Genomic DNA, 21,477 nt, shown 5'->3' with positions numbered 1-21,477 from the left:
AGTTGAGAGACTCAGCAGGAGTCGAACAGAGGACTTCCAGGAGGGAAGTAGAGAGACTCGGAGGAGTCGAAAGAAGAGCAGCGAGATGGCCATGAATGGGCTGAGAGATCAGGATAGGCTGGACAGAGCGTCCAACTTTGTGGTCTGGAAGGCCAGGATCTTGTCCATTCTAGACAAACATCGCCTCAAGGGCTTCGTCATGAGAGTGATAACTGTCCCAGTTGACCCAGTAGCTAATGAAAGGTACGAGGAGGCAATGGCGAAGGCTAAGTGCATCATCCTTGATGGGGTCAAGGATCATGTGGTACCACATATTGCCGAGAAGGAAACAGCAAAGGAGATGTGGGATGCCTTGAAGACATTGTACCAGCATACTTCTGTGCAGAGGAAGATGCTCTTGGAGAATTAGCTAAGGGTATACCAGATGCAGAAGGGAGAGCAGATAGATGCCTTCCTCGGTCGTTTGAAGGAAATCCGTGACCAGCTGACTTCCATAGGGGCCACGCCGGATGAGGAATTGATGGTGAGGACCGCATTGAACGCAGTCTCAGAGGATTGGGAGGTATTTGTCCAGAGCATACTGGGCAGGTCGACCCTTCCAGATTGGGAGGAACTGTGGGCAGCTCTTCGTCAAGAAGAGATCAAAAGGCTAACCAAGGCAGGAAGCAGCGACAAGGGGGTCAGAATCAAGGAGGAAGAGGAGGATGTTGCCCTAGCATCTGAGGGAAAGCAGGAGAAACAGAAGAAGAAGGACCTCTCTAAGGTCAAATGCTTCCACTGTGGGGAACTGGGTCATTATTCGAGCCAGTGTCCGAGGAAGAAGAGCAAGGAAGAGGCTTTTGACACCAAGGTTGTGCTTGCAAGGGCGGAAAAAAAAGTGGAGACAGATGATGATTGTGCCATGAGTGCTCATGCACCTCGAGAGAAGAGGTGGGGAGACATCGAGCTGTAGTCAGACGTACTACAAGCGATGAGGGGTAGGATCCTCGAGGACCCAACCTCTTGGATTATACCTTGCTATGGGAGCCCCGAAAAGGAGTAGGAGGACTGGCGAATGTCAGTAGAGACGGATGTCGATGGAGTGATAGAGGGAGCTTTAGCATCAGGAGTGTTTCTAGCCTGATGGAGATGTCAAAGTTGGGAGATTAGTTACTTCTCAGTAATTGAGTTGCAGTGCAGCAGTTAGCAGTGGCAGTGGCAGGGTCATGGGCAACAACACAGATGTAGAGGGTGTTGCTGTAAAGATGCAACAGTGGCAGTGGCAGGGCCATGGGTAGCAGTACATGATGCAGCAATGCAGAGGATGTTGGGCAGCAGGCCTAGCATCAACATAGGGACCGATGCTGGATGATGCTCAGTGAGGAGTATTATTAGAGCACAATCGTTGCTAGGAGGGAGTGTTGATTTGGGGTAGCACCAGATGTGCTCTAGCCATGAAAATTGGTAGATAGGCTAAAGCACATGAGATCTCCAATACCCAGAAATGGTTTGCGCAGATTCTAAACAATTTGGGAGATATTAAAATAATTAATATTTTCAATGGAGTCCCTAAGTCTAAACTTAGGGAAAATAAAATTTTAATGTGAATTAATATAAAACTGAGTTAGAATGGTCTAAAAGTCATGGATCAAGCCAGATCTAATCTTAGCTGTTGATTAGGGACTGGGGCAGATTGGGGCTGAGAGCTGTGGGATTGTTCATCTAGTGTTTTAGCCGGAATATTTGTCTCTCACTGAGAGGTACTACTACTGAGATCATTCTCTATTGGGTGAGCCGATTTGGCACCCAGACTGTATTTTGAAGCTGCTAAATAATAAAACCCTTAGATAGCTGCACCGGTTTTCTCGCATTGGGTTTTTCCGGGGACATTGGTCCAAAAACAACGGTGTCACTTGTGTGCTTGTTTTTTTCCTTTAGTTGATGATCTGTAATGTGTTGAGCATGCACTTGTATTTATTTTCAGTATTTACATGGTAAATAACTTGTTAATTAAATAGAGCAAGTAGGCAGAAATAAATCAGAAAATACATGAAGGATTTCTAATAGTTGGACTTAGAAATTCCAACATATGGTTAGTTCCTTTTTATAGTTAGTTCTTTTTCCTTTTAAAGTTTAATAATTTAATTTAGAACTTTATAGATTTATATAGTGAGTTAATTTCATGTGATATACAATATAAAATATATAATCTTTTTTTAGTTAATAAAAATCCCTTTATTTATATATTTTGAATAATGTACTAGTTATATTAAGATGGTGGTATAACAAGTACTCCACAAATATGCTAGTATTTACTTACCACTTCGATAATTAATTCATTAGCTTATACTTGGATATTTTTCATAATTAGTTAGTACGCATACTAATGTTGTGCATGCGATACATGCATATGTAGCTATCATATGCATGTCTCGTATGCATGCTAATATTTCTATGTTCTTGATAACTCGAAGTGGGTCATTACATTTCATCAATTCGTTGTTGGAGGAGGCCACTTGTCGTTGCTTGGAGTTGGAGGAGACCCAAGCATTAAAGTTCCCTCATACTTGGACTTGGAGTTGGAGTCATTCTCGTTGGTCTCTATTTGGAGACTGGAGTTGGAGGGCAGATACACATAGCAGGGCAATGACATAGGTAATTTAAAACTTAGCAATAATTGTATAACAACACTTAATAAAGCCTGCCTTCAAGGATCCTTCAAAGACTATATAGTAGTCATACCATAGAAACAGAATTTATTCACTTTTATTTGCACTTCCAAAGCATTATAGTAGTCATACACCATAGAATTTTCAGCTTTTATTCGCTCTTCCAAAGCATTAAAGTATTTATGTTGATATGTATTAAGCACATGACGAACATAAAAAATGGGAAAATGAGAAGCACTTGGGCCCACTGTGAAAAAGTAGATGAGGTTTGTGTTGATTTGGGGTAGCATCGGATGTGCTCTAGCCATGAAATTTGGTGGAGAGGTTGGGGCACATGAGATATCCAATACCCAGAAAGTGTTTGAGCAGATTCTAAACAGTTCAGGAGGTATTAAAATAATTAATATTTTTAATGGAGTCCCTAAGTCTAAACTTAGGGAAAATAAAATATTAATGTGTATTAATATGAAACTATGTTAGCTCTCTTGAGGCTGCTGAGCTAGGGTTCTGAGCGACCTACCGACGGCGCCGACAGTACACCAGGCAAGACCATCACAGGAGGAGAGAAGGCCTCTGCAGCGTTACAGAGCTGCAGAGCATTAAGGCAACGCTATGGCACAACCTCTGGGGGGGGCGTCAGAGCCCTCCCCGTCGCAGCGCGATCCTGCGCAAAACGTCATTTTCGGTTCAGTGGACAAAGAAATCCTGAACAGGGGGAAAAAACCCCAAAATGACAATAAGGAAAATGGAAGACGGAAAGAAGAAGACAGCGTTCCACAAGAAGGAATAGAAAAGCCTGAAGAAGGTCCGAAAATTTCCTCAACAACGTGCAGACCAGTGGCCAAGGAGCGGCCACGAATAGAGCTGCCGGGAGACAAGATTGACAGACGAATAGAGTATATGCGAGATCATGCCCTCATTGGGAAGTTTATAGGGTTCTGGCCGACTGAGAAAGCCCTTTACGATTGGATAGCGGCGAAATGGAAACCCAAGGGAGATGTCACTCTGCAGCTAGGGCCAAAAGGCTTCTTCACAGCAATCTTTTTCTGCCTAGAGGACAAATACAGAATACTAGTAGAAGGGCCCTATTTTTTTAACTCAGCCGGATTATATCTGAGGGAATGGATCCCCAGATTTAATCCAGACAAGGAAGATCTGACGTGGGCGCCAGTTTGGATCAGATTATACTCTCTCCCGGACGAATACTGGGATGAGGACATCCTCAGAGGGATCGGAAATGGGGTGGGAGATTACATCAGAGCGGCAGAGGAAACCAAATCACGTAAGTACATCTCCTACGCTCGAATATGTGTTTTCATTCGCCTGAATGAAGCTCTTCCAGAGTCGGTAACTCTTGCCCATCGAGATGAAGAATGGATCCAGCCTCTCGACTATGAACATGTTCCATTTCGGTGTAGAAAATGTCATGCCCTAGGACATCTCTTTAGGGATTGCCCTCAAAATGTCCAAATCAGTATCCCTGACTCTTCAGATACCCCTGCCCAGGACGGCTTCACTAAAGTCTCAAGCAGAAAGCGCTCTCACAAAAAACCCCAAAATGGGTACAAACCCCAGCCCAACAAATCCCATGGCCCAGTAACCAAGAACAGCTTTGATATTCTTGGCCAATCCTCAGATGAGCTCCCTACTAATGCTGATGCCAACCCTGATCACCCATCTTCCTCTTCACCTCCCCCTCCATCAAAATCCCCTCCCAAATCTCCACCCCCCATCATCATCCCTACTATCCTCAAACGAGATCAGAAAGATACAGCAGAGATCCACAAGGAAATGGAAGTTGACGGAAAAGCAGACCTCCCCCAGATTCCTGAGACCAGCATTGAAGACAACAATCAAGTGCAAATAATGGAAGAAGAGCCAGAAAGCATAGATCTGAATGGCCTAGATATTCTGGAATTAGAACTTGCTTGCAAAAAGAAAGCATATGATTCAATTCCAGAGCACCAACTTAATAAGCTCGAAGTGATCATCTCACGAGCCTATCATCAGCACCAACTCGGGATACAACCAGGAAGCCAATGGGATGGAAATCTACGCCCAAAGGATACAAAAAAAAGAGGAAGAAAGACATACCTGCAAAGAACGATAGAGATTGGGAAAATCCTGGTAGACTCAGGCAGATATGCTAAGTTGACAAAGTACTACAAGCCCTCTGTTAATGGTTAAATCATGAAGCTGGTGTCTTGGAATATAAGAGGGCTAAACAGCCTCGGAAAACTCAGGATGTTAAAAAACATGATAAAAAAGGAAAAGCCACAAATGTGCTTTCTCCAGGAAACTAAGTGTAATAGTTCTATGCTAGGCAGCATTCTTTCAAAAGCCTGGCCAGGATGTCGTTCGGTTGCAGTAGACGCCTCCGGAGCTTCAGGTGGGCTGGCCATAGCATGGAATACCCAAGCGGTATCCCTCACAGATTTTCATGCAGCACACCATCTCATACAGGCGACCTTTCACATTTTGGGCACTAATATTCACGGCAACTTATCAAATGTTTACTTCCCACAAGATACAGGAAGCAAAGTAGCGCTCCTTGATACGATAGAAGCTCTAAGTAACAACAGAAGGCACCCACTTTGGATTGTTGCTGGGGACTTCAACATGATTACTAAAACTGCAGAGAAGATAGGAGGGAGGAGTAGATTGGAACCAGAAGTCAATCGCTTCAAGGAATTCATCCAATCGACATCTCTCATAGATATGTCGTTTTGTAATGGCACCTTCACTTGGAGCAATCGTAGGGCTGGCAAATACCAAATCGCATCCAAACTGGATCACTTCCTCCTCTCAGACAATGCGGTCCACTTAGGAGGAGACATCTCAGCAGCCATTCTTGCTCACACAGGATCAGACCACTGGCCGATCGCTCTACAATGGCAAAGACCAGGTAACTTAATCAAAAGACCCTTCCGCTTTGAAGGGTTCTGGCTTACGCACCCCACTTTCAAGGACTTTGTCAAGACCACCTGGGCCTCGTTCATTCCTCCAGAAGGAGCAAAAATGTATCAATTCCAGCAAAAGTTAAAATTTCTCAAAAATCACCTAAAAAGATGGAACAGGGAAATCTTTGGAAATATCTTCGAGGCGCAGCAAGAGTTAACTCAGGATCTGGAGGTTCTCCACCAAAAGATTATCTCGGAAGGGTACACGGAAGCCACTCTGGAGCAGGAAAGGCTCATCCATAGCCAAATGGAGGATAGGAGAAAGCAGGAAGAAATTTACTGGAGGCAAAAGTCAAGAGTCAGATGGCTGAAGGAGGGGGAACGTAATACCAAATTCTTCCACAGAACTACAGTACAGAGAAGAATGCATAACAACATACCCTTCATCCAAAACCATACAGGGGCAAAAGTAGAGACACACGAGGAAATTGAAGAGGTGCTCCTCAATCACTTTCAACAGGTCCATCAAGAGCAAAGAGAAGACCGACGACAGGCTATTAGCAAAATCATCAGCAATGTGCCAAAGCTCATTACGGAGGAACACAATGAGCTTCTCATGCGCCCCATTCTTCCCCAGGAAGTGGATGAGGCAATGTCGCAGCTCAAAGAAGGTAAAGCCCCTGGCCCAGATGGATTTACTACCACATTCTTTCACACTTTCTGGGATATGATAAAGAAGGAAGTCTGGCAGATAGTTGAAGAATCCAGGGCTATGCGCTGGCTTCTTCCCTCCCTAAACTCCACGTTCATCACCCTCATCCCCAAAGAGGAGGACTCCATTACCCCTGATAAATTCAGGCCAATTGCCTTATGCAACGTCATTTACAAAGTCATATCAAAAGTCATTGCAAATCGGCTCAAACCCCTCCTGCCCGGGCTCATCTCTCCGGAACAGTCAGGGTACGTGGAAGGCCGACAAATAATGGACGGTATACTACTCACTCACGAGATCATTCACTCCCTCAAGCACTCAAAGCAAGCAGGTATGCTTCTTAAATTAGATCTTTCCAAGGCATTTGATAAACTAAGTTGGAATTACATATATCATATGTTAAAAGCTTTTGGTTTCTGCTCCTCTTGGGTCCGATGGATTATGAGCCTAATAACATCCACTCAATTTTCAATCCTTGTGAATGGCATTCCCTCCCGCCCCTTCAAACCCTCCAGGGGTATCCCGCAAGGGGATCCCCTTTCCCCCTTTCTCTTTGTACTCATGGCTGAAGGATTAGGTCGACACATTAAACAGGCCCTCCACTCTCATCAGATCAAAGGCATCTCAGTTCACAACTCTTCAGCCACCTCTCATCAGCAGTTCGTTGATGACACGATGCTTTTTGGTTATCCCTCTGTTCAAGAAGCCCTCCGTCTTAAATCCCTCCTCCAGGATTTTTCGGAAGCCTCTGGCACGCATATCAATTGCTCTAAATCTCAGATTTTCTTCTTTCATACTCCTCCTTCGGTCAAATCTGCTGTAACTCGCATCTTGGGCTTCCCCTCTGCTACTGTCCCCTCTAATTACCTTGGCGCACCCCTCTCGGCATCAGCCATTAAGCAACCCGCGTGGCGCTCCCTTCTTGAGAAACTTGCTAACTGTCTCAACCTCTGGACCTATAGATCTCTAAACTTAGCCAGTCGAGTAGTTCTCATCAAATCGGTCCTTCAGGCAATGCCTCTGTACCTGTTCTCTATCCTGACCGCGTCAAAGTGGGTTCTAAAAAGCATAAGAAACCTTCAGCGTAACTTTCTATGGAGCAGCTCAGCTACCAATCGCAAATGGGCCCTGGTTAAATGGACCAATGTATGCATGCCCAAAGACAAGGGAGGCATTGGGCTGAGGGACCCTGAGTACAGCAATTCCATTATGAACGCCAAGATCTGGTGGCAATGGATCACTAACCCAGATAAGCCCTGGGTCAAAATCTGGACGGCCAAATATGCTGGAAATAGACCTCAAGAAGAACTCATTAGATTCACTCCTACCGAAAAGGGATCGCTAATATGGAATACCGCCAAACAGCACTATCAGCTAATTCAAAAGCACAGCTTCTGGGAAATCAGGAATGGACGCACTGCAAGATTTTGGACTGATGCCTGGAACCAAATGCCCAAACTCAAAAATGTTCTTCACCCTTCTTTGATACCAGATAGGCAGGAGCAGCAGCAGGAAAAAGTTCATCAATTCTGGTCGCAGGAGATGGAGTATGGTTTTAGAAAATGGAAACAGAGTAACCAAATTCTCAACAACACAGATGCTCGGAAGGAAGAAGAGCTGAGGATCGAGCTAAGGAAAAGAAGCATAAGGCAGGATAACGGTGGGGATATCCTCAGATGGGGATACCAACCCAAGGGAACCTACACTACCTCAGAAGCCTACAAGGTGATATGCAACTTCCCCACACCTCCAGACCCTCTGTGGAGCAAAATTTGGGAGCTCGGACCCTGGCCAAAAATCTCCTACTTTCTCTGGCTGGTAGGACATAAAAAAATACTCACATGGGATAAGCTTAGAAAGCGAAACTTTCATGGCCCCTCGATTTGTCATAACTGCTTTCAAAGTGAAGAAACTCTCCAACACCTCTTGGATACCTGTCCTCTAGCCAATCAGCTTTGGGATAAGGTCGGTTTCAGATGCCAAAAAAGATGCAGAGGGGAAAACGACATCATCAACTCCATAAGACAATGGCCAAAGCGTCCCTACAAAAGCAAGATCCTCAACCATCTATGGAGTATCATCCCGGGGATCGTCTTATGGAATGTCTGGAAGGAACGAAACCAACGCATATTCAAAAACAAACGATCTCCCAATGAAGAAACCTGGAGCAGGATACACAGGAATATACAAGAAACGATGTCGCTTCAAGTCTGGACTAAGGAAGATCTCCCATCCACAAATAATGAACTAAGCATTCTAGACAATTGGCAGCTGCAGATACCTCAAGAAACGCTCAAGAATAGCACATCTAATAGCAACTTCAAGGACATCTGCCATTGGAAAGCCCCCCCTAAAAACTCATATAAGCTGAATTTCGATGGGGCTTCCAAAGGCAATCCAGGAGCAGCTGGATTTGGTGGCATACTGAGGGACCATGAAGGCACTCCTATGCAAATATATTTTGGGAACATGGGATGGGATACCAACAACTCTGCAGAGCTTGAGGGGCTTTGGCAAGGTCTTTTGCAAGCCTGGAATCTCAATCTTCTACCCCTGATTGTAGAAGGCGACTCACAGATTCTTATCAACATGGCCACCCGCATACAGAACGGCTCGCAAGCAAGGAAAATAGCACCCAGTTGGAGACTAGAAGCAAGGCTAAATGATATAGCACAAAAGCTGAGCAATAACAGAGCCATCTCCTTCATTCACACTAAAAGAGAAGGCAACAAAATAGCTGACCTCCTGGCCAACATTGGGGTAGAGACCGAACACCCCCTCCTATTCGGAAGCACGAATATCATTCCTAACATGCACCAGCTCCAGGAATGTGAAAGCCTGATCCAAGGAGAGGCTGCCTCCCCGGATGCGGGTGTCATCGCGCCAGGTTATGGGGAGCCACATGCCCAGCATGTGCCGCCACGTGATAGACAAGGGATTTTAAATGCCCCTCGCCGCCGAGACGTTAAGACGGGAGGAGCAGAGCAGGATCCTTAATGAGGACGCAGGGAACGATGGCGAGATTGCAGAGGGCAATCAATGCGGGCAAAATCCAAGGGAATGTCAGCTGGCTTAAGAGGGAAGGTATGTTGCTGTTCTGGGCTCAGAGTGCAGAGCAAGCAACTCAGATCTCTGAGGGAAAGCGTTGCGCTATTGATGCTGAGAGCGAAGGCATTCATTCTGAAGAAGATTGCTTCCTGCTTGTTTATACTGGGTACTGTTTATGTAAGGTTGTGCTCTGCTTCGGAACAATTGGGGGACAACACTCAATTGGGGGTGATCGCACTCATAACAGGCCCTCAAGCACTGTTCTGGAACAAGCTGTGGGCGTCGCTGAAACCATGGCGCGCCCGCGTGAAAGAATGCCGTGTAGAAGAGGTTCTGGGCGCGGTGAGTCTTCACGCCCCCCTGCAGCGGATGTCCACCATCACTGCTGTTGCTGCTATTGCCACAGAAGGGCGGGAGCCACACCAATTCCAGCCAGTCATTTCATGGAGGCCGGCAGCTCCAATGATGGAGCGCCCATGCTTCCAGCGTTCGGCTCAGTCATTTTTACCCTTGGCAGCTCGCGGGATAATGCTGGCATTAACGCACACATCTCAGTTCTTTTTACAAAGGTTTCTGAGGAGAACGAAGAAGGAATGCAACCGGTCTCCGCTGAGGTACTTCCAGAGGGCAGTGGGGAGAAACGCCCAGTGGTGCAGCCGACGATTGGAGAGGGAAATCCAGAGAAGGAGCTTCAGCAGTCCCCTACCCGACTTCAAGAGCAGGAGACGCCGGCCACAGCGCAGGACCCTATGGCAATGTGGGCAGGCATCCCAGAAGGCCAAGGCTGGAGCAGAATTATTGAGGAAAAACCTGAAGATTAGTCCCCAGCGGCACACCATGTCATACATTTCTCTCTTTCAGGTCTGGTATAGGTTCTGGGTCTCGGTCGAGGCCTGGATTAAGCTAAATATCTATGTTTGTATCTTTTCAGTTCTTGTTTATGTTCACGTTCACTATAGTATAGGCAGTAGGCCTTGCAAAGTCTGTTACGCGTCTGTCTGTTTGATGCCCCTGCGCGGGCCGTTTTGGTATGACCTGGAAACAACTCTGTGTTTTGTCATGTGGGAAGTGCTGCCCCTGCGAGGGCGAATTCTGAGTCAAGTAAAGCTACCCAAGGTGCCACAGTCGGCCCTGGGCAGCCTGTCTTTTTGAATGTAATGCTTACCTGTACATAATATAATAGATTAGATAGCTTTGCCGAGAAAAAAATATGAAACTATGTTAGAATGGTCCAAAAGACATGGATCAAGCCAGATCTAATCTTAGCCGTTGATTAGGGACTTAATCTCGGTCGTTGATATGTCAACAGGAAAAGTATAAGAAGAGGCTTGAGGGTCACTTGGAGAACACACCAGATAATCAGTCATTCTATTCTCTAGAGCAGGGTTTGCTAAGAGAGATAGAATTAGTGATCGGGAGATGCAATTGAGGGGCATTTGAGTACAAAGAGATAGAGAGGCAGAGATAGTGTCGGGAGAGCAGTGCAGTAGTCGGGGAGAGTGACGCGGAGCCAGCCAGGGCTCACACAAGGCCACGCAGAGGCAGCCAGGAGCTACGCAAAGCTTCAGAGAGGCCAGCATTGCTGATGCAGAGGGCCAGAGGGCTGATGCAGGGCCTCCTAAGGCTGATGCAAACCCATCCGGGGTGACACAGGGCTAGCGTTGGGTAGAGAGGGGCTGATGCAGTCTAGAGAGAGGCTGACACTAGGGTTTCTGTGCAAATTTGTGCTGAGTAGCTGCCGAAAGGATTATCCAGGGTTTCAGCCAAGAGATTTGTCAGAAACTGAGAGATATTACTACCAAGGAAATTTTCTATTGGGTAGGCCAGTTTCGACACCCAGATTGTACTCTAATATTGCTTAATAAGAAAACCCTCAGATAGCTGCACCGGTTTTCCCACATTGGGTTTTTCTGCGGACATTAGTCCAAAACTAATGGTGTCATATGGTGTGATTGTTTTTGTTTCCTTTAGTTGTTGATCTGTAATATGTTGAGCTTGCACTAGTGTTTATTTTCAGTATTTACATTGTAAGTAACTTGTTAAGTAAAATAACAAGTAGGTAGGAATAAATCAGATAAAGTGCATGGAGGGTTTTTAACTAAGTAAACTTAGAAACTTCAACATGATATCAGAGCATGATTGCAAACCACAGGAAGACTAAGGACATCAGTCGAGCGGAGCGATAGTAGCAGAAAACAGTTATCCCGAGGTGACAGAAGTTGTTTCTAGCAGAGCAGCAACAAGGGAAGGGTGATGCATTGCTTGCGTCATCAAAGGTGAGCCGAGAAGAAGCAGCGCAGAAGCTAAGGAAGGCAAAGGGAGCCTCACGTAGAGCCACGCAGTAGCTGGGAAGGCTGACACAGTTGGTTGAGGAGGCCAGGTTGCTGTTGTTAGGATTGCGCAGAGCCTGGGAGCTCTCACCTTTAGGTTGCTGGGGTTTAGGAGGCTGTGGGAATATTGCAGAGTGGAGCTGGTGAGGTACTGTAGTCAGAATAGTACCTAACAGAGCAAGGCTAGAGGAGCTGCTACCAAGGGTTTCTAGTCGAGGAATTGAGATCAGTGGTGCAGTTGCACAAGATGATTAGAGTAGGGGTCATCTCGACAGTGGTAGAAAGATTTCCTGGAGGGAAATCAGGACTCAAAGGGAGTCTAGAAGAGAAACTCCAGACAGGAAGTAGAGACTCAGAGGAGTCGAATAGGGAACATCTAGTAGGGAAGTAGAAGAGCATCATGCACTACACAGAGTAAGAGACTAGGATAGACTGGACGGAGTGTCGAACTTCGTAGTTTGGAAGGCCAAAATCTTATCCATACTTGACATAAATCGTGTCAAGAACTTCGCCTTGAAGGTAATAGCTATCTTAGTCGACCCCAATGATAACGACAAGTACGAGGAGGCAATGGCGAGGGCCAAGAGCATCATCCTTGATGGGGTCAAGGATCATGTAGTACCACACATAGCGGAGAAGGAAACGACATTTGAGATGTGGGAGGCTCTCAAGAAGTTGTACCAGCATACTTCTGTGCAGAGAAGAATGCTGCTTGAGAATCAGTTGAGGTCGTATCAGATGAAGAAGGGAGAGCCGATTGACACGTTCCTCGGAGGACTGAATGAGATTCGAGATCAGTTGAATGCTATAGAAGTGACACCGGATCAAGAGTTGATGGTGAGGACAGCCCTGAATGTTGTCTCAGAAGACTGGGAGGTATTTGTCCAGAGTATCCTGCGCAGAGGGACTCTCCCACCTTGGGACGAGATGTGGGCAGCTCTTCGCTAAGAAGCGATTATACGACAGTCAAAGATGGGTAACAGTAGCAAGGGGATCAAAGTCAAGCAAGAGGAGGAAGATGTGGCCTTAGCATCTAAGGAAAAGCAGGAGAAGCGGAAGAAGAAAGATCTCTCCAAGATTAAGTGCTTCCACTGTGGGCAGTTGGGTCATTATGTGACCTAGTGTCCAAGGAAGAAGAGTAAGGGAGAGTCTTCCGAGACTAAGGCAGCGCCAACAGTGGCAGAGAAGGAAGTTTTGACAAACGATGACTGTGCCATGAGTGCACATGCACCGATTGAGCAGAAGTGGGGAGACATCAAGCTGTAGTCAGGCGGACTATAGGTGATGAGGGGTAGGATCCTCGAGGTACCTAGCCTCCTGGATTAGACCTTGCTACAAGAGCCTCGAAGAGGAGTAGCAACACTGGCTGATGTGGGTAGAGACAGATGTGGATGAAGCGGCAGAGAGAGCTACAGTGTAGGAGTCCCGAGATAGCGTGAGGCTAGCAGGCTGTAGCAGTGCGAGAGGCACGAGAGTGTTGCACCAGTGCATGATGGCACAGAGAGGTGTGCAACGGTGCGAGATGCAGGGAGTTGTTGCAGCAGCGCAGAGGTTAGAGAGGGAGCACTTGTCAATGGCAGAGGGAGCTTCAACACCAGTGGGTGTCTCTAGCCCAACAGGGAGGTCAGATTGGGAGATCAATTACTTACTTCTTAGTAACTGAGTTGCAGTGCAGCAGTGGGTAGCACGATGCAACATGATGAGAGGACTTGCAGTGCAGATGTAGTGTTGGGAGAAAGGACCAGTAGCAGCACGAATGCAGAGGGAGCTGTCGTACAGATGCAGTAGTGGCAGTGGCAGAAGCATGGGCAGTAGTATAGGATACAACAGTGCAGAGGATGGTGGGCAGCTGGCCTAGTATGAGCACAGGGACAGATGCCGGATGATCAGAGTAATACTCAGTGAGGAGTATTGCTAGAGCAAAGTCCTCGCTAAGAGGGAGTGTTGATTTGGGGTAGCATCGGATGTGCTCTAGCCACAAAATTTGGTGGAGAGGTTGGGGAACATGAGATCTCCAATATCTAGAAAGAGTTTGGGTAGATTCTAAACAGTTCAGGAGATATTAAAATAATTAATATTTTTAATGGAGTCCCTAAGTCTAAACTTAGGGAAAATAAAATATTAATGTGCATTAATATGAAACTATGTTAGAATGGTCCAAAAGACATTGATCAAGCCAGATCTAATCTTAGCCGTTGATTAGCGACTTAATCTCGGCCGTTGATATGTCAACAGGAAAAGTATAAGAGGAGAATTGAGGGTCACTTGGAGAACACACCAAATGATCAGTCATTCTATTCTCTAGAGCGGGTTTGCTAAGAGAGATAGAATTAGTGATCGGGAGATGCAGCTGAGGGGCATTTGAGTACAGAGAGATAGAGAGGCAGAGATAGTGTCGGGAGAGCAACACAGTAGCCGAAGAGAGTGACGCGGAGCCAGCCAGGGCTCACGCAGGGCCATGCAGAGGCATCCGAGAGATGCGCAGAGCCTCAGAGAGGCCAACGTTTGTGATGCAGAGGGCCAGAGGGTTGACGCAGGGCCTCCTAAAGCTGACGCAGACCCATCCGGGGTGACGTAGGGCCAGCGCTGGGTAGAGAGGGGCTGACGCAGTCTAGAGAGAGGCTGACGCTAGGGTTTCTGTGGAAAATTTGTGTTGAGTAGCTGCTGGAAGGATTATCCAGGGTTTCAACCAGGAGATTTGTCAGAAAATGAGAGGTATTACTACCAAGGAAATTCTCTGTTAGGTAGGCCAGTTTTGGCATCGAGATTGTATTCTGATATTGCTTAATAAGAAAACCCTTAGATAGCTGCACTGGTTTTCCCACATTGGGTTTTTTCGAGGACATTACTCTAAAACTAATGGTGTCATATGATGTGATTGTTTCTGTTCCCTTTAGTTGATCTGTAATATGTTGAGCATGCACTAGTGTTTATTTTCAGTATTTACATTGTAAATAACTTGTTAAGTAAAATAACAAGTAAGTAGGAATAAATCAGATATAGTGCATGGAGGGTTTCTAACTAAGTAAACTTAGAAACTTCAATTGTTTGTGGCAGAAAAACCAATCTTTATGATCGTAGAAAGGGCATTACAACAAAAAAATAACATGTTAAAAAACCCCACTGATTGAAATGTGCTCACTGACTGTCGTTTGACCCTTGAATGAAAGTTTAATTCCATTGTGCATGCTTAACTGTGAGTTTTAATTATTTTAGAGATCTTTAAACTGTAATTCTGAATAGGGCATTCCTTTAATTATGAGAAATAAACAAATTGTAGAAAATTCCACTTAAAAATTTAATGAAGAATGATCTAATGCAAGTTGGCCCTTAAACATTCTTTTTTAAAGTTTAAATTTTAAATTGTAATTGAAAGAACTTCAGAGTCCATAACAATAGTTCCATCAATTCATGAATAATCCTAGTAACTTTAAACAATTAAATACTTGCATTCTGTAACCTGTAACCTTGACTTGAAATTTATTTGTAATCTGAAGGCTGTGAAATATGCTTCATTGGACATACTTGAAAGTTGAAACTTGGGACAGATTACAAATTAAACTTTAATTAATATTAGTTCTTGAATATAAATGTTGGCATGTTGCAGGTGTTCTTGCCATTATACATTCCATCCATTGCTAAGTTATTGGGACGTCCCATTCATGGCATCTTCAAGTTCATCCATTCATAATGATGAACAAGAAATTGAATTGACCCATAAAGTTGATCCAAAGTCACCACTTTGGAAATATGTAATTGTTGTACGGAAGATCTAAGGAGGGGGATCATTGGTACAAGTTTGCAATGAGTGTCAAAAGGAGTTTAAGAGATCATACACCCATGTTAAAGTACATTTACTTTCCTTAAGAAACAATGTGATTCGAATATACATTGGCCCACCTAAAGAGAATGGGACAAAGGGAAAAGGTTTAAGCAAGGAAAAAATTGCAAAATATCAGAAAGAACAAGACGAGGCAGATGCTAAAGAAAATGAGGAAAATTCTCAATTCAGACAACCAACAAGGTTGGGAGCATCTTTAGCAAGGCCTCCACTTCCCTTTATGGAATTCGCAACTTTGGTTCAAATCAGTTTAATTTGGGACCGCTTGAAAAGATCTTTAATAATGATGCTCGATAGAAGGCAGATGTAGGGATAGGTCAATGCATTTATGGAAATGGCCTTCACTTTAACCTTGTGCGATCTCCTTACTGGGCAAAAGATGATGAAAGTAATGAATGAAGTCCCAAAATGGTGGACGAGCCCTGATTATGAGAAGGTCTGCATTACATTGTTGACTGTTGAGAAGTTAGACTTGGAGGCGAATAAACCCTGTTCATAATTCATGGTGCATTTCAGGGGTGTCCATCATTTTTGATGGATGAAAAGATCAAAGGAATAGGCCTTTGGTCAATGTGATTGCTTAGAGCCCAAAGGGGACAATGTTTTTGAGGGCAGTGGAATGTGAGGGGCAGCCGAAAGATTCCTAATTCATTGTTGACATCTTGATTGAAGCAATTGAAATGGTGGGGCCATAAAATGTTGTCTAGGTAATAAGTGACAATGCAACGGTGTGTAGAGTAATAGACCTAATTATTGAAGGCGAATTTCAGCACATCTTTTGGACCCGTTGTGCTGTACATTCATTGAAACTCATGTTGAGCAAGTCGAGGAAGAAAATTGAGTGGATTCGACTTATTTTTGAAGAGGCAAAAGAAATTTTAAGCCTTCATCACAAACCACCACATGTCCCAAGGCATCTACAGGGAATTTGCGAAGTTGGATCTTCTTAAGGTACCTAAAATAAAGTTTAATTCATAAATTCTAATTCTATGACTCTAAATTCAAATATGTAAATTGGATTCTCAAATAAGTCATGATTCATGAATCATAATAGATATTCAATCAATTATGATTTTTAATTTATTGAAGCATTTGGCACTTGAAAGTTGTCGAGACTCATTTTGTTTCTCACATCATAGTCTTAACAAAGCTTATGCAAGTGAAAGAAACATTACAATCAATGGTATGCAGTTCTCTTTGGAATCAATGGACGCAATCCCAAACTAAAAGAGCACAAGCAGTGAAAATGTTGGTTGTTGATGATGAAAGGTGGGATATGGTGGAGTACCTCTTGGCATTTACTAAGCCAATTGTGGATTTGCTATGCATGTTTGACACATATATGCCTAATTTGGGAGAGGTGTATGAGGGCATTGACTCCATGATAGGGAAGCTAAGGGTGGTTATAAATACCAAGGAGAAGGGCCCAGATGGTATTTTACGAAGAAGTAAAAGATATATTGACCCAAAAGTCTCTTAAGGATTTAAGAAAGCTTTTAGAAAGCTATTTGTAGATCCTAATAGTGGGATTAAGGTTTGTTCAGAGTTTGCTCATTTTGTGGGACCAGAGGGTTTGAGTGCAAATCTTGATTCTATGCATGACAAGACCATATTAAGTCCAATTGATTGGTGGAACTACTATGGTGGGGAACTTCCAGATATCCAAAAATTGGCCATCGAGATCTTGTCACAGGTTGTTAGCTCTTCCTCAGCAGAGAGGAACTAGAGTACATATGGCTTCATCCATTCAGTGAAGCGAAAAAAATTAGGCTCGAAGAAGGCTGAGGAACTAGTGTACGTTCATTCGAACCTTGGCCTTTTGTCACACAAGAGTGACAAATACAAATTTGGGCCCACCAAGCTGTAGGATGTGGAACTAGAGTTACCTAAATTGGATAGCATGTTGAATGCCATGTCTCATATGATTTTGTTTGATGAGGAGGCACCAATAATTGCATCTTCAAGTGGACATGGCAACAATGCTCCCACTCCTGGAGAGGATCCAAATGTTGATGTGATCTTAATTACATGGATGAAGACATATTTGATGATATGTAAATGTAATTTATTATGATGTTTTAAACTTTTGAACAATGAACATTGAATACCATAATATGTCATATGATGGTAGATTGTCAGTCATAGTTCATTTTGTACTTTGTACTATGTAGCAATGTTGCACGAAGCGGGGGCGAAGCGGAAGCGTTTTTTGGAAGCGGGGACGCGGAAGCGTCATTTTCCAAAAATCTAGGAAGCGAAGCATCCGCGGAAGCATCTGCTATATATATATATATATATATTTATATTTTTTTGCATTTATACTCAAAACAAACATCCCAAATACCAAATTAATTGTAGAAGACATGAAAACATGCATATTTTTGCATAAATCAAGATAGGTATAACATCCATTGTACATTAATGATTAATTATTCGAGCATCAACCATTTAGATGCATCAACCATCTAGAATCTAGATTCTTCTCCTCTTATCTAGCCCTTGCCTCTACCTTGATTGTCTAGGGATATTAGTCAACATTGCCCAATCTTGATCAAACTACCTAATTCAAGACTTAAAATATGGTAGGAAAAGCTTAACATGCTTGATCGATGATTTTTACTTGATTGAAAGGTAATTTTTTGCTAAGGGCGTGCCGCGTGACATAGGAGTTCAACAATTAACACCACCAACACTAGGGTACATATAGGGCTTGGTGCTCTTGATTAAATGCTAATCGCATACCTTCATACTTGATATAATCTAATGAAATGCCACAATCCCATTGATCCTGAATTCTTGAAAACTGTTAAGTCTGCTGAATTTTGAATAGGATATGAAATTCTATTTTCTCCATATGAAGTCCAATGAGGCTAGAACCACTCTCAAACATCTTGAGTCATTTCATGGTAATGTTAAAAATTTAAGTAAAATGATGAAAATGAAAAATAAAGGAGAATGTCACTTTTACTTTAAGAATTTAACATTACCATGAGGGAGCATCTGCTATATTTATATTTTTTTTTGCTTTCATTCGTCACCCTAACCCAAGGTGGACCCACCCCCAACAAACAAACTCACCTAAAATTAAAAAAAAAATTGAAAAAAAAAAAAAACGATTTTCTAAACGCTTTTCCAGAAGCGTACAGAAGCGTACGCTTCCTCCTCCGAAGCGCCACGCTTCCAACGCCCGAAGCGCTGTACGAAGTGCACTTCGGAAGCGACGCTTCTGTACCACGCTTCTGAATTTCCAGGAAGCGGAAAAAAATTCGGAAGCGGCGCTTCTGAATTAAATTCGGAAGTGCGCTTCTGGCCAAGCTTCCTAGGCGCTTTCGTATGGGACACGCTTCGGGGCTTGGAACCGTGTTTGGGGGGGGGGGCCACTTCGTGCAACATTGCTATGTAGTGTGCATTTAGCATTATTAATTTTGGTGATGATTGAAATTGGAAACAGAAACTAGATGATATGTTGAATGTTATAATAATCACTAATGATGATGACAATGTTTACGCTGAATTGATGATGATGATTTGTTTATGTTGAATTCATGATGATGATTATGCATTTTTAAATATATAGTTTATATTCTAAAAGATGAATGGTAATGCAAAATTTTATTTCGTATGTCGTTTCCTTTCCATATCGTATTCATATTTTTTGAAAATTTGCCATATCCGTTTCAAACCCCGTATCCGTATCCATTCCCATGCAACTTAGAAGGGTGCACATAACCAAAATAGCATTGAGTGAAATCCATCTCTAAACAAAAAATACATCGACAAACAGGCTCTAGATGGCCTCGAGCATCCAAAAAAATTCATGCTAGAAGAAATACCTACCTATCATCAAAATCATTGCTTATATTGGGATCTTGATAATCAATATCACCCTCTGAGAATTAAAATAAGATAGAAAAAATGTAGCATGTCAAGTCAAGATTTTGTTTGAGTGATGTTTACCTTTTTAGTAGAGTCATGATAGAGGAGTTTGACAACCAATTCCACTAACATCAAGGTACCAATGTTTTAAAACTCCAACTTCGGTTCGGAAACGGCCAAGGGCCGGCTCCAACTCCGACTTTGGTTCGGAAATGGTAGAGGGTCGGCTCCAACTTTGACTCCAACTTGGTATGGACTCGACCGGTTTGATTTCAATGACTCGGTCGTTGTGAAAAATACATTAAATATTTATTTTTATAAAAAAACATAATTTTAAAGATTGTCATTCATGTTTCCAAACACAAAGCTTTAGAATATAGAGAGAAGACAACATATGATCAAATCATCAAAGTAGGCTCATGAATATATCCATTATATCAAAATGGCACCTAGTGCACTGTCCAATACATACATGAATGATGATATAGAGATCAAAACAAAAACACATAACCAAGGAGGCTAGAAATGGCCTCTACAACAAAGGCAAACTGTGAAACATCACTAGTCACCAGTACTATTGGCTACTGGTAGAGGAGCCAACATCATCTGGCTCAGACTCTGAATCAAAGTCAGACAGGGAAACCCATGGCTCCTCCTCCTCATCATCTCCAACTGCAACTATAGAAGTGGTAGCACTAGCAGGCCATGTAATAGATGCATGCTGAGATAAACGAGATATGCACTTTCATCGTGGCTAAGTAGAGGAAGCGCCTGCAACTAGAGGACTTGGGGCTAGGCTTGAGGCTGGTACAAGTGGATCTACATTCAACTGAACATTTTGTTCAACTAATGCCTTCGTCTGTAAATCCAAATCAAGACCAATATCCTCATCAGAATCAAACTCTGCTGGATGACTCTCCACTACCCAATCTAATGTTGGATCAATATCTTCCAACACAATGGGATCTGAATTAGGTCTTTTGTTCAACAATTTGTTGCGTCTGAGTTGAAGGTTGTATTGGACATAGACTAGGTCATTTAATTGTTTTTAATCCAAACGGTTTCTCTTGTTCGTGTGAATCCTCTCAAAGACAGACCAATTGCACTCACACCCAGTAGCACTACAAGTTTGACTCAAAATACGAATTGCAAACTTCTGCAATTGAGGACAATGGCTACCAAATGCCTCCCACCATTTTGCTGCAAATAGTTGTGTAATGAGTTAGCTCAACAAATTATATCCAACTTTGAAATTATAAACAATTTAACAAAATAAGAATTTGAAAATTGAAAATATTTGTTTACTTGGCTCATTTGATTCCTTTGCAATCCTTGCTAGGTTCTTGCCAAAGGTACCTTAACCTTAGGCTCTGCTGAAAGAAGTGATCTGTTGATGTATCTCCAACTGATCACTCTCCGTAGGGACCATGCGATCAATGCAGTCAATCAATCCGTCTCTAACCTCTCTAGTCAAAGCTCCTGCCTCCAGAGCTTTATAATGATACGTTGGGTTTAGAGAAAACCCAGCTGCATGTATAGGGCGATGGAGTTGATTGTTCCATCTTTCATCAATGATTGCCCAAATGGGCCCATACTAAGCCACTCTATCCTTGTATGTTGCCTTTATTTGTTCCTTTGCTTGATCCATAGCCTTATATATGAAGCCCATAGCCAATCTTTCTCCATCCACCAACTGCAACACCTTAACCAGTGGCTCAACAACTCTTTTCAATTTCAAGATTTGCACAAAGAAAAAAACAAGCAAAAACAAATTTTAGAAGCGAAAAAAAAGTAACTCTAGGCACAAACCGCCTCCTCAACGCTCCTCCAATGGCTGCCCAAGAAGCTCCTCACTGCTGCTCCAATGCTTTCCCAAGACTCCTCACTGCTGCTCCAAAAACAAACTCCACAACTCTTCACAAACTCATCACAAATTCTCACACAAATGAAATGAGATAGTTGTGAGGAAATGAGAGGGGGTTGGGTAGCTTTTATAGGATTGGGAGAGATAAATGGACCTCAAAAACACCCTAAAGCAAATTAGAATTGATTGTGGGGTCCAATTTTCCTCCCCAAAAAAATTTGTTGGCCGTGCATGTGCATGGCTGGCCGAGACGACTGG

At 43.4% G+C, this 21,477-nt stretch overlaps 1 protein-coding gene across 5 annotated transcripts in view; it reads left to right on the top strand.

Annotated features, from left to right (window-relative positions):
• The window catches only part of LOC149201659 (transportin MOS14-like), a 458,994-nt gene that overhangs the window by 304,878 nt on the left and 132,639 nt on the right, over positions 1 to 21,477 (top strand). The gene's annotated exons all lie outside the window — the stretch shown is intronic.

Source organism: Pinus tabuliformis, chromosome 2_1 (assembly GCF_031772625.1).
Source record: "Pinus tabuliformis cultivar Carrire ecotype Pingquan chromosome 2_1, CPIR1, whole genome shotgun sequence".
Taxonomy (NCBI): domain Eukaryota; kingdom Viridiplantae; phylum Streptophyta; class Pinopsida; order Pinales; family Pinaceae; genus Pinus; species Pinus tabuliformis.
This window is presented reverse-complemented; position numbering and strand designations above follow the sequence as displayed.